Source organism: Pelmatolapia mariae, linkage group LG22 (assembly GCF_036321145.2).
Source record: "Pelmatolapia mariae isolate MD_Pm_ZW linkage group LG22, Pm_UMD_F_2, whole genome shotgun sequence".
Taxonomy (NCBI): domain Eukaryota; kingdom Metazoa; phylum Chordata; class Actinopteri; order Cichliformes; family Cichlidae; genus Pelmatolapia; species Pelmatolapia mariae.
This window is the reverse complement of record NC_086245.2, coordinates 15621154-15634639: the sequence shown is the minus strand read 5'-3', so window position 1 is coordinate 15634639 and position 13486 is coordinate 15621154. Positions and strand designations below refer to the sequence as shown.

The window sequence follows — 13486 nt, the reverse complement described above, 5'->3', positions numbered from 1 at the left end:
TGGCACTGACATAGACACTCAGGACATAGCACAAACATATCATTGCTATAATTGTCACAGAAAATTCCACCCTTGACAAAGAAAATCACACAGGCCTACAGGACGGTTGGCAGCCCTCTGGCAACAATGTGTTGCAAGGGAAAAAGATGGATATCCCCAAGGCTAGCAAGCGGTTGCTGACAGTCGCTACTTGAAACAGGTCGCAAAGTGGTACGCAGTGCTACACAAAAACCTCCTTGGGATTGCTTTAGTCACTCACATATTGCCACAGTGGCAGTAGTTTGTGTGAAAAATCCTGACATGTCTGCAAACAGTTGCTAACTAGTCTAGGAACAATGGTGTCACTGTGAAAAGTGCAACACAAAATGGAAATGGAGACCGTTTGCCTTCAAAGTAAAATCTGTGCTTTTTGAAACTCGCCCGCAAATGGCAAGGCACTTTTAAAGGCAAACATTTCCCGTTAGCGTCACACTTTTTCAAGTTTCACCAATCTTTGGCAGGTTGTTGGATGAAAATTTGCAAATGGCAGCAATCTGCTAGCGACCAAAGCAATCCCAAGGAGGTTTTTGGCATCGCACCCAGGAGCCAGCACCGGGAGTATACAATTTTCCCTGTCAACCGTGGGTTGCTGACTGTTTTCTAGGCCTGTATGACTGAGCTCTAACAGACTATAAAAGACAACATTTACGATGACATTATTAAGTTATGTTACCATCTGTTTTAAAGCATGAAAAATGCTACAGACAGATTCTTTAACCACAACAGGTGTGACCCCAAACAGGTAACCCAAACCAACTAGTACAGCAGGGAGGTTAATGTACAACGGGCAAAGACTTTTCTCATCATTTATCAGAATCTATCCAAAAGGACTCAGTGCACAAATGGCTGTACTTTCCTGTGGTGCCGATATTCGACACATCTTCAAAGATGATCTCTAATGAGTTTAAACATCATTGCAATGCTCCTAACTTCTCTCCGCTGTTCTATCACCTCCTAGTCCACATGCTGGTTTTCTCAATTCTCTTTGCTTTCTCTATCTCCTCCATAATAATCTGTAAATCAGACACTGTCACAGTTGCCTCCTTCCTAAGTGTTATTCAGAAGGGACATTTTAAATCTCTGTAACTCCTTGCTTTATCATCTTATACGTATATTTTAAGTGAAGTTGTCAGTCCACAGTGTAAATCCACTCGACTGCAACAAGAATATATTTAGGAAACAAATCAAGAGAACTTTGTTTTATCTTAACCTTTATAACATGGCTTCAGTGTTTAAGCTGATTTACGTACCTCTAAAGATAAGGTACATTTTTATTATTTAAAAACTAAAAATCTTTATCATAATGTAGAACAGACAAAAAAACTGGGGTGTTGGGTAATCTGACATATAAAATGGATATCAAGTATCAGAAAGAGCAAGTTTTACACAGGTGTTAACTGAAAGAATACATAGCAGCGAAGGGAGTGGCCACTTGAAGAGATTACAAATCTCTCATCGCGCAACATTCATCCTGATTTTGTAAACCTCCTCCCAAAGAAGGTAGTTCACACATTAAACTGACATTTTTTTTATGTGGCACATGGGAATCTGATCATTCACTGACTCACTGACTTTTCTAAAAGAGCAAAAGGGAGGGGAGAAAAAGAGCGAAAGAGAGAGTGGAGGCGAGAAAGAGATTCTCACAGCTAGATGAAATCAGCCTCTAAAGAAAAGGGAGAGGACAACTTGTGTGTGAAGCACTAAAAAGCCCAAAAGCCATGTTTCAGAACAAACGCCATGCCCCCCACTGTGCTTTTCCACCCACCGCAACTCACACACTCACATCCACGCACTCACACACATTGGCCTGAAGAAAATTTAACTGTCAGCCGTAAAGTTTTCAACCACAGTAAGTGATCTTTTGCCCCCTTTCTCGCCCCACTTTTCCCCCTTCCTCCTCCTGCCTATGCAAAACAGTCCCCCATCTATCTTCCTGTTGTTCATCCTTCTTTCCTCCTTTCCATTTCTCTCCTTATTCTATCTCTATTCTATTGTTGCTGTACATATTGAGCTTCATCTCCTTCTCTATTAATGTCCATCGCAGCCTCCTTTTATTTCCTTTCCTTTCGCCATCAGTGTGTCCATTCATCCATCCATCATTCTATGAGGACCAAACCACTGTCCAACACAGACAGGCAGACACCCTCGCTATCCTATTTTCCTTATAAACTCTTTCCTACCACAAAAAATGAGAAACTATCCCTCTGTCTGTCCATTCTTTATCACACCAACCCCCCACTTACTGCATCCACACATACACACATATATCCACACACTTCTGACTGTGGGCCTCTGACACCCACCTCTTGTCTCCCTTCACAAAAGTCTCAAAGACCCCCAGATGTGTGCCCCCTTAATTTCCATTTCAAAAAAGAACCACCTCCCTCCCTCCATCATCCATCTATCCGTGCATCCACTTCTTCAAACACACTGCAGATACTTCAAAAACACACTATTACACACAGCTTATCAATGACAAGCCTTTTTTTAAAGAGACAAAGAAAAAGAAAAAGCTGCCAATGAAAAATATCAGATCTTTGAAAGGGGAGTACAGGAATGTTGCAGATACAGACATATATGTTTATGCTGACCATCACAAATACCATTTATCCATAAGGAGAAACATGCTGATGGTAACAAATTCGCATTCACAATACCTTTTACTGGATTTTTTCTGCACTCAAGGTAACAGTATAATTTAATAGTGAAACTCTAATGTTTGCTAATACGTAAGATGACAACTTTAGCTGTTAGCCACTGCAGGCACTAAGGTTATTTCATTTTGCTGGGGGGGGGTTTCATTTTTTTAGTTGTTGTTTGTTCCACGGAAACGATGAAAACTGTGTTATAGAAAGTGACTGAACTGTTTCAAGTTTTTTATATTCACAGGCAATTTATAGGTATACATTTAAAAAAAATAAAATTTAAAACAATACTTGTGCAATACTGCAAATTTATTCATCTAATTCCCTGTTTATTTTCTACACTTCTGGTGACTTGGCACCATATTTCTGTTGCTAACTTATCAAATACAATTGGTAAGTTCAGCTACCGCGTTCCTGTTTAGCTCCTGGTAGACTTTTCTCATCTTCGGCCTACTGAACTATGAATAGTTGCGTTATCCTGTTAAATGAATACTCTCTGTTCACATTACAGACAGGCAGGAGTGATAACACTTGTTACCTAGCTCAGAATTTTAATCATTTTAATAATTAGCCACTGCCACTAGATGCTACATTAATGATAAATTAGCAGATAGCTAATGTCGTTATCAGGCAATTGCTAATAGCTAAATAGCTAAATTTAGTATTCATTAGTATTTTTATACATTTTTTCAAAATCCTATTCAGTACTTACATTGACTATGGTACTTACAGTCAAAAAAATATATACTGTTACATTTTTAGAATTTTGGTATCAATAAAGAGTTCTAACTATCCATTCCTGTCCCGCAATGCCAAAAATAGTAATAGCTGGTACCAATCCCTATTGCATGATACACGATACCCAATTTTACATCAGCCCGAAATGCAAAATCCCTTTAAAACAATATTATTCTTAGATCACGTCATTTAAAGCCATTAACCACAAAGCATGTTCAATGGCTATATCTAACCATTAACCATTCAACATTGTCAAACAGCCACAAGACAACCCTGTTACCCCACAGATATACAATTCCAAATGGAGGGAAGGAGTACCTCAGCCAAAAGGTTGTGGCTTGGTGCCCAAAGTCAAGTGTTTCATTTTAACTCAAACAATTTACTGCATTAGATTTCATACATTTAAAAAGTCCTTGTACCAGAACAAGCTACAACAACTTCAAATGTGCTGATTAAGCACTCTTCACTGCTGGGAGAGAAGATTAGTCCCTGCCTTTTCAACGTTTATGTGGCTTGAAGAGAAGCCCTGAGGGCATCTGCTCTAACTGTCTGCAGGGGTGTACCCTCTAAAGCCCAAAGCTGCTATCGCACAATTACTTTACAATATCAAAAACCAAGCCCAGCACCATCCTGCAGAGAACAGGTGAGGCAGTTAGCTATGTCTAACTTCATTTTTCTGCTTCTTTCAGAAATGTCAAGCCAGACCAGAAGCAAGTTGAAAGGGTGTCATATCTCCCCGTGCTTCTTGCTGCCTTCTGTTATAGGGCAACCAGCCAGGGATACATGAATAAAATAACACATCAGGCCAGGCTAGACTGGCCCTTCATGAACTACAGTTACAGCAGAATTACAGTTCCACTCCTAATCCGTATTCCCTCATCTTTATTTTCTACAGACTAAACAGTCCACACAGCCACAGGCAGAAGAAAAGAACGAGAAAAAATAAATCAGGAGAAGCAAAGTGTGGCTATGTGCTTTAATGAAAAAAACAATGTTAGTCGCTTAAATCATAGTTTTAATTTGACGGGACGCCATAAAAAGTCTGCCCCTTCTAACACACAACCACACAGAGAAAAGCGCACAGTGAGAGACACACGCATACATGCACCAGAGTGAGGACAAAGACCACTTTGAAAAGTTACTCAGCCACCAGATGTTTTAGTCTGATCCCAGACTACAATACTAATGGGGCTGTACGCACATGTGTGTGTGTGTGTGTGTGTGTGTGTGTGTGTGTGTGTGTGTGTGTGTGTGTGTTTGTGCGCACATGCAGAGAGGAGAGGGGAAAGAGACAAGCCGATAGTTTTAAGACAGTAAAAATAAAGTTTGTTCCTCAGCAGGTATATAGTAGTAACAAGGACATGCAAACACTTTCAAGGTAAACAAACTGCTTGGCTGCAGATAATCACAGAAGAGAAACTACAGATTCACGTATAAAAAAAATGGCAATTTTTATATTGGACAGACTTGAAACTGTAAGCATATGTCAATGCAATGAGAGCTTAAGAGTATATCACACATACAATTACACCCATCCAAAAAATAAACAGGCATTAGGCAGCAGTACTGTTGTATGACTGCAAGACAAGCACTGGATCGAGCGTCAAACGCTGCCACAGAAAAGTGTGCCACATCAAACCTCAAAAGAATCACGATTGTGAATGAGAGAGCGCACAATAGCAAACAAATGTCAGCAGAAGTGAAAGTTAAACGCAATCTTCAAGCAAGTAAATTAAGTGTTTTGACAGTGATTACAGGATGATTGGGCACACATGACACTAACAGTCCTTCTTGTCTTGCATTACAGTAAAAATAGGAGGCAGAGATTTGGAGATAATGAAACAGAAAGAGGCACTTCAAGAGCTAAGAAATCTAAGCTGTGTGTATGTGTTGTGCAGGTTCTTGATTTGACTGTTGACAGAGCAGACAGTTAACCTTCAGTATAGAAATAAACAATCAGTGAGTCAATTCAATCATAGCCATGCAGCGAATGAGATAGATCTGACCTCAAGAGGAGAAGATAAGCGCCAGTGGGCTCCTACAATAACTGATAGCTATCTATCAACAACGCTGAACTGTCTGGAGATGAATGTTTATTGATACTGCAGGCCAAGCATGCGAAGATGTGCAAAGATATGCTGCAGGAACGGATGCCATATTAAAAATATATAGTGAACAGTCAACAGTCAACAACCACATCAAAAATACTGTAGTTATCACGCAGAAAATTATCTGTCGAATTAGTCCAGATTGTACTAAACTAAAAACTGATGAGACATGAAATACAGTTATTGTAACACAAATGTGCCGCTCACTTTAGAACTTGTTAACAGAAAGCAAATCTCCAACCCTGAACACTGGAAAAAGCTTGATCTTACAATTTCTTACTACAAAACAGGTGAATTTTTTTCTTATTTACAGCCATGAAAAAATATATAGAATGACTTTCTCATTCACAATCAATCTTTCCTCCCTTCGGAGCAAGATAACTTGTTTCCAAGCAGCTTCCTTGATTTAAAAAAAAAAAAAGACACTTCTTCTACTTGAGAAAAGTCTCACTGAATTACGCATACAGTACTTGAGAAAAATGGTGCAGCACCCTCCATCTGCGTGTTGCACAGCCGCTTCAGCTTCAACACAAAGAAGCTTACAACATAAATCACATTCAGATTCCTGCCACTTATGCCACTGTCACAATTTCCATAGTTAATTTTCGCTGTCTGCCTGCTGGGTGCTGTGTGAAAACGGCAAGAAATTACAGACGGGGCCATGCTCATTACTTAAGACGGTTAAGAAAAACAGTAAAGAAACGCACTCGTAATGTTGTATTTCTGAAGTTTGCAACGATCAAAATCATCCAGCAAAGTAAGTCTAAATGCAGACAACATGTACTTACTTTTTGAAATTAAATTGATGTTTACATTTAAATCAGTGTATTACAGTATGGATGTCTCTACTTATACACATACTTTCTGTCCCTTATACAATGGTGACTGTTTGAAGTATACTTAATTTTATATTTTTATACAGAAATTAAGGATTTTATAGAAATGCACTACTTTACGTGAAGCATGTGAGTTTCCACATTTTAAGAGATTAGACCGTATCCTCTCTTCCTGATCTCTCTGTTAGTGTCAAGATACAGACTAGCAGCAAAGCTTTACATAATGTGTCCTCTAATATGTGCATACAATGAGATAAACCTAAAAACACCTACAAACGCCTCAACCTGCATGTTTCCTGTGATGGATCATCTCGCTCTTGACCCTATGTCAAATAGGCCCGGGTTGCTTTTTCACATTGCACACTAATAAATCAAGTTAGCAAAAGAAAATGATGAATGTAAATGAAATGAAATGACAGCAGCAAGTATCGTAGAGCCACTACAGTAAGAGCCAAGGAGAAACTGGTTTTGCAAGGTTTAACAACGTGAAAGGGACATCTCACTCATGATTCACTGCAATTACAACTTTTATTCCTTGTTGATTGCAACAGGTAATTGTCACCTTTCACCCTTTCTGCACTTTTATGCAACTTTCACATGTGAAACTATTTGGTTGCTTTCTCAAGGAAACTACAAAAATCTACCGTATTAACTTTTAACACAAGAGTGTACATAGCTTGATGGAATATGCAAGTCCCAATAAAAGACATTTTGCTCCCATCTTGTTATGCAGAGTTATCAAAGGTCTTTGAGGGACCAAGATTTAAAACACATTAAGGTCTTTTTCACTCAAGCAAACCTGATCAGACTTCCAGGCTCTTTACTTATTCTCTAGAGCATCACTGACAGCTGTTTATAGGCTACAATTCTCTCTTAATGACATACAGCTGTCAACTTATTTTTTTTTCTTCAAACCAATGGGAGCACCTGCTGTAAACCTCGAGAAAAGGTAGAAGTCGAGGCAGCATTTTCAAGCCACACAATGCAGACAGTCATTGTGTGAGTAAAGCATAAGGTCAAATCTCTCCAACATCTGAAATGTTCAACAACTTTTGTGGAATAAATGTAACAATGTTCCACACTTGATGTACATATTTTATAGAGCAGCATGTGAGATCTTTGTTTTTTAACTTGGAACTTGTTTAAAACTTCATTTATCAAAGGGTTGGATCAAATGTTCCACAGCGTTTTGCACAACTTCGACGCTCAAATGAAATGTGATTGATATCTGAACGCACGGGTGTATGGGAGGCAACAGTGTGATACTGCTGAGTCAAAGCAGGCAGGGCTCGCCACTCACTCAACCTGTAGGTTTCATTTACCAACTGCCCTGACACAACTAACAAGCCAAAGATGGGTTTCGTAATTAAATTCTGATCATGGGAAAGACAGATTTAGAACAACTGCTGTCTACAGCACAGTTGAGACATTTAAGTGATGCACGGGAATTCGCATGGTGTCGGTGAGTTTAAAAGTTACGCGTCTTTTGGTAACAGGAAAGCCTTTATAACCACAGGGCTGTACTGCTGCTTTGTCACTACTTTCGGCGGGTACACGTCTTAATCCTCTGCCCCACCACTTTATCAGTCTTTACTGTAACGTGGCAGAAGGATTTTTATTATCTTAGATCAAAGGAGGGCAAAAATGCCCCATATTTAGGATTCGGATCCCCCCTCCGCCCCACCCCCAAATAAATCTAAATACTAAGAGAGAAAAAAAGAATCATTTCACCCTAAACCAAGACCATGTGCTCGTTATCTGAAGCAGGCGGTCTAAAAAGACAGACTTAAAAGTCTAAAATAGACCAAAGACATTAGAGACAAAGTCAAGCCTAAACAAGACTGCAGTAACCACAGACAGAGTGGGGATGACATTTTGGGCATTTAGCAGACGCTCTTTTCCAGACTGACTTCCAGTAAATGCAACGAGAGAATAAGCTCAAATCCCTGTATAACCAATGCTGCAAGCACTGAATATAAGCAATAATAGACCCAAAATATGCACACACAGTAAAATAATTTAAAAACAATTGTGTCCTGAGGATATGAGCAAAACAGAAGACTTGTTAATAAAAAAACATAACAAAACAAAATGTGCTAGCTAGAGAACTCTGAGCCAAAGAGCCAGAAGCCTTACAGAAAGCCTTTTTTTTTCTTTAAGTAAACTATCAGTGACAAATGGATGTTTCCTTTAAATGAACTGCAGGCAGGCTCGAGATGAATAACGACTGAATCTCTAATAGATGCTATCTTTTCCTGCTATTGGAAACAGTGAGTGTTGGGAGTAGTTCAACATTTGCCATAAAGTATTTAAGAAACAGTTTCCTTATTTTTTAAAATTTGCAATAAGTGAAAGAAAGTGTTCTCACAGACTGATTCGTAGTGGTCAACAGGTTTGCGATCACATATATTTTTTAAACTATTCAATATTAAAACAAAACGAATTACTATAATCAGCTCTTTGTTAGTTATGATGTACAGTTTAACAAAATGCTCGGAGAAAGGACGCACATCAGTCCAGACCAGAAGGAGAGAGACAGCAACAACGGATTAGAGGTCAAATTATTACACTGCATTCCCTTTACTAGTGTTAGACCTCAGCGTTAGGCAAACATACTTTACTTGCCCCAAAAAAGCTTTTACTGTAGCACGCAGAGGAGAAACAGCGGGGGCTTCGCTGAAAGTTTTACAAACTTGCATCAATCCTGTTAATGTTTTTTAGGGTAGGCAAGATTGTCGATTTTACTTTGGAAAATTCACAGCCGCGTCAGGTTTGTACAGCTTCCCTGGATCAACAAAATCAATCACACGTCTACCAGTTAAATCACTACTATCCCCCCCCTGCTTCAAAAAAACCCACTTGCTCTAAGTTAAAGTCTCCCTTTACACTCCATTTCGCACTGGCCTTTTTTCCCCGCATGTAATGCAGCACCGCTTTGAAACGACCAAAGACAAATGCATGGCAGCCCACAAAATCACTACAGTTGTTCCTCATGTCTTACAGAACATCAAACCATCAATAAAACACAGGAGATACATTCCAGCTAGTTGAACAGGACATTTCTGACTTCCCTCACTCCATGTGTGCTCTCTCTCTCTCCCTCTCTCTCCCCGTCTCTAAGAACTTTCTCTCTTGCGAGTTCCACCACAGAGAGACTTCACATATTGCAGCCATATGAGCGAAGCCACGGCTGTCTCCACAGCACATACAGACGCACAGGAAAAAGTGCTGTGCTGTCTCCCGCTCTGTCTCACACACACACGGGAATGAGTTTTACAAGCAGGGGGGGTTCTCTTTAGGAAGTTCTCAACTGTTTTGACATTTAATAGCGGCTATGAACAAAGCTGTACGATACAATAATATCCAGTGTCTGGAGAGCGGAAAATTTTTTAAAGTTACGGAGCTGGATTGACACGTCGGTGGATAAAGTGTTTTAACTAATTTTACAGAACATTGGTTGAAGTTATAAAAGGTTTGACAGGGACTCATTACATGCACGATGTCTTCAGTTATAGGAACAAGTTTTTTGTTTTTCTTTTTTGGTGAGGGGGGGGGGTTTGGACCATCTGTAGTGACTATACCCAAAGCTGATGTGTAGCGGATCTAAAGCAAAAAAGATATAGTGACACAATACGGCATAAAAATGTTACCTTAATCTTTAAAAAATTTTAAAGTAGGATTCCTTTTCTGATAAAAATCACTTCATCCAAGTTTATTTATGTGCTGTGATAAAACTAACTGAATCATCCCATTCAGACTTTTTAACAATAATAAAGAGCAGAAGACAAACTTGATTGCGCATACTGGAATTTGTGGAACTGTTAAAAAAAAAAAAACGCCAATGTTATGCATGCATGCATTGGAAAGCAGATGTGAAAGCACTGCTAGAAAATGTTACCCATGAAGCTGATTAAATCACATTAATGTACTTTTTTTCCCCCACAGTAAAAATAATCTGTCATAATCCCATATCTTACAGAATACGTGTGACTTACGATGCTGCCAATCGCTCGTGCATGAAGGAACGGGTTTTCTGCTGAAGAAATCCAAACGAATGCTCAATATTTGAAGTTTCGGAATCAGACATGTGTCAGACTGCTGCGGCAAATGCAAACTAAACCTTAAAAGTTTCGCAAGTTGTATTATTTTACTTTTTTTCCCTCAAACGGTCCACACAGTTTTGAGTTGAAGGGAAGCGACTGTGAAACTTTTCCACCGTGTCGTGGCCAAGTAGTTGGGCATTTAAGATACAAATAAAAACTCAAGATATCAACTTGAAATTGCTTTTTAAAGTCTTTGCAGTGGCTTTTAAGCATTTTCTGCTTAACGCTGAAATGCCATGGAGCTACATTTAAAGGGCTGTGGGACAATTTCGAAAGGGCCCAATGAATAAATTAATTGCTTCATAAAAAAAGAGGATAAAAAAACAAAGTGTAACCTCAGACAGCTGTGAACAAGTGTCACAGTTAAGTCTCAGGGTCTCGCTTTTCTTTAAGGAAAAAGAAGTGGGGGGTGTAGAAAAAAAAAACCCACTGAGGTTATCTGCTGAATAAAAGTTGCTCCACGCATAAGGGGTTCTTTGGGGGCCAGAACTGGAGAACTCTGCTGAAGGACTATGTAAAAAGCTTCCTTGCAGTGTGTGCCTCATTGTGCTGGCTTCACATACTCTGCTCTCCCCACAGAGTTGTCATGCCTACCCAGCTCCCCTTATCTCAAAGGAACATCACAGTTTCTTACGACCGAAGAGCGAGAGACAGAAAGAGAGAGGGGGGGAAACTTTTTCAAAGTTAAGTGGAAATGCAACTCATGCCTTCCCGGCATCACTCGTGAAACGTCCAACAGCGAGGAAACCAATAAATTCGCAAAGATTTGAGCTAAGAGGCACTTGTTTTCTTAAAAAGTTGATAAGAGAGAGGATGATCGGGGAGGGGGGGGGGGGGGGGGTTGGAGGAGGAGGAGTGGGTTGGGGGGGGTATCCTTTACGACAATTCACATCCACCATGCGCTCTCGAGTTTCCTAACAATGAAAGAGGTGCAAAACAAACATAAGAACAAACAAACAAACAGCGCCGCATCGGCTTTGAACCGGTTGATAAACGCAATCTCTGTGATGTGGACTCACGCTTCTTTCCGCTTTAAGTCCAGAAAACAACAAGCAAGTTAACTGCGTTCATCTTTCGGCTTCAAAACCCCCTTTTTCCCCCTCTCTCTGTCCGTCTCTGTGTCTCTGCGACGTGCGTCATTCAGAGAAGCAAGAAATCTGAACTTGAGTATCAAGTTTGCAGTCAGAATAGCAATGAAAAAAAAAGTTATCAATGAAAATAACCAAGAGGTAAGCGTGCAGTTTTAGTAGTTACACAAGAGTTACCCTGTGCTGACACAAAAATAAATAAATCACTCCAAGTCACTGGCTTCTAGGAAATCGGTGTCATTTAACGTGACTGGATGCGACACACACACGTAAATAAATAAAATCAAGAAACAAAACTTTGAAAAAGGAGAATACACAAACCTACTTGAGGCGACTAAGTCACTCCACGTCCCCTTGTTGCTGGCTTCAAACTCAGTCTTAAATTCAGAGCGGTTCCCCCAGTAGCCCCCCAATTTGTATTTGTGTGGCGTTTGGGTGTCCTAACCTAAATGTAAATTGCCATGTGAATTCAAAGCGGTGCTGCTCTTTTCCCTCTCTCTCATTCAGCAGATCCCTCTTTCCTTACCGACGCCGCTCAGGCCGTTAGTTACATAAGACGCAAACCGACTGCTGCCCGTCGTAAAACTACCAACAGCTAACAGAGCGATATTTCGCCTCCTAATCGCACACGGCTTCCCTTTTAAGACGAACACATTACATCTTCCCACTTGTCCGAGAGCATGCATTTCGCCGTGTACAACTCCAAAGCGTTCATCGCCGATGCATTTTTTTCTTTCCCTCACTCTCTCTCTCTCTCTCTTCTTCTTTTGCCGTTTACAATGCCTCTGCACCAACAGAGAGGGCTGTATGCATGGTGTGCATTTGTGCTGGAAGTGTTTCTTTTGGTGCTGCTTACCTGTTGATCAAAAATAAGCATTAGCCTCTGTTCTCTCTGTGTGTGTCTCTTTCAGCAGCCTGTTAAGATGGTGGCTGGCTGGCTGGCTGGCTGCTTGGCTGGCTGCTTCGTCTCTTTGTGGGGTTTTTGTTTGTTGATGATGTCGGACGGGGTGACTGTGTCTTGGCTGTCTCTCTCTTTCTTTTCTTTTTTTTCTCTTTGGTCTGAGAGGGAAAGAGAGATAGTTAAGGCTTCGCGGTAGCACATGAAACTAGGCTAATACCGACTCATTACTGAGTGAGTTTGGCTCAGGTATTGCAATATTCCGAAGGTATAGTTATGTTATTCAGCCGTGGATGGGTTTGCTGGGCACAGCAAACAAAAGTAGATCAGCTGAAAAATCTGTAATTTTTTTTTCAGACTAGTGTTATCGCTTTGCTGTGACAGGACCTCTCTGCCCGTCTCTCTGTAGGCTGTGGGCATTACGTCAGAGGAGGAAGACACAGCAGCTCTATTAATATCAAGAAGCCATCCGAAGACTGACTCTTAAAGTGACACACACTGTAATCACACTTATTTACACAGTTAGTACCAAACTGAATGTACTACTCGAGCGAAATCAAAAACACAGATTCTTAAAGCGAAAGTTTGCTGTAATCTCAGGATTGCATTTACACAGTAAACCCAAGTAACCGCTCGGTCGACATCAAGAAACCCGTCGTAAAACGATATACTGTATGTCACTCGTTTGGTTATTGGGAAACTGACATAAGATCACATGAAAATGGAACGAAGCGACTTTAACAGTTAATCTATTCAAGCAGAAATCATAAAACTGCTAAAGGAAAATCCAAATACTAAAGTCGAGGTGAATGGCACAAACTCCAGTGTGTGTAGTAAAAAATGTATTCTGGTATTTTCCATATCATTTCTGGCATACATTTCAGTTGAGTTTTAACCAAAACTCAATGTTTCTTTTTTTTAAAAAATTATGTTTAATGCACTTCAATGTTTTAATATCTACATTGTAATCTTATCTATTATTATTTTCGTATGCATTTCTGTCTTTATATGGTTTATAAATTTACATGACT

The 13486-nt window shown here is 40.0% G+C and overlaps 1 protein-coding gene across 3 annotated transcripts in view; it reads right to left on the bottom strand.

Moving 5' to 3' along the window:
* trps1 (trichorhinophalangeal syndrome I) overlaps positions 1-12753 on the bottom strand; it is a 114284-nt gene extending 101531 nt beyond the window's left edge. Inside the window, exon 1 of one of the 3 annotated variants that reach the window (XM_065470765.1) lies at positions 12414-12753. The gene's annotated coding sequence lies outside the window, so the exon portion shown is untranslated. Of the gene's footprint in view, positions 1-11878; positions 12031-12413 lie in introns of those variants that run through there. The other 2 variants (XM_065470766.1, XM_065470767.1) reach the window with 2 other exon arrangements.
* Positions 12754-13486: the final 733 nt, after the last annotated feature.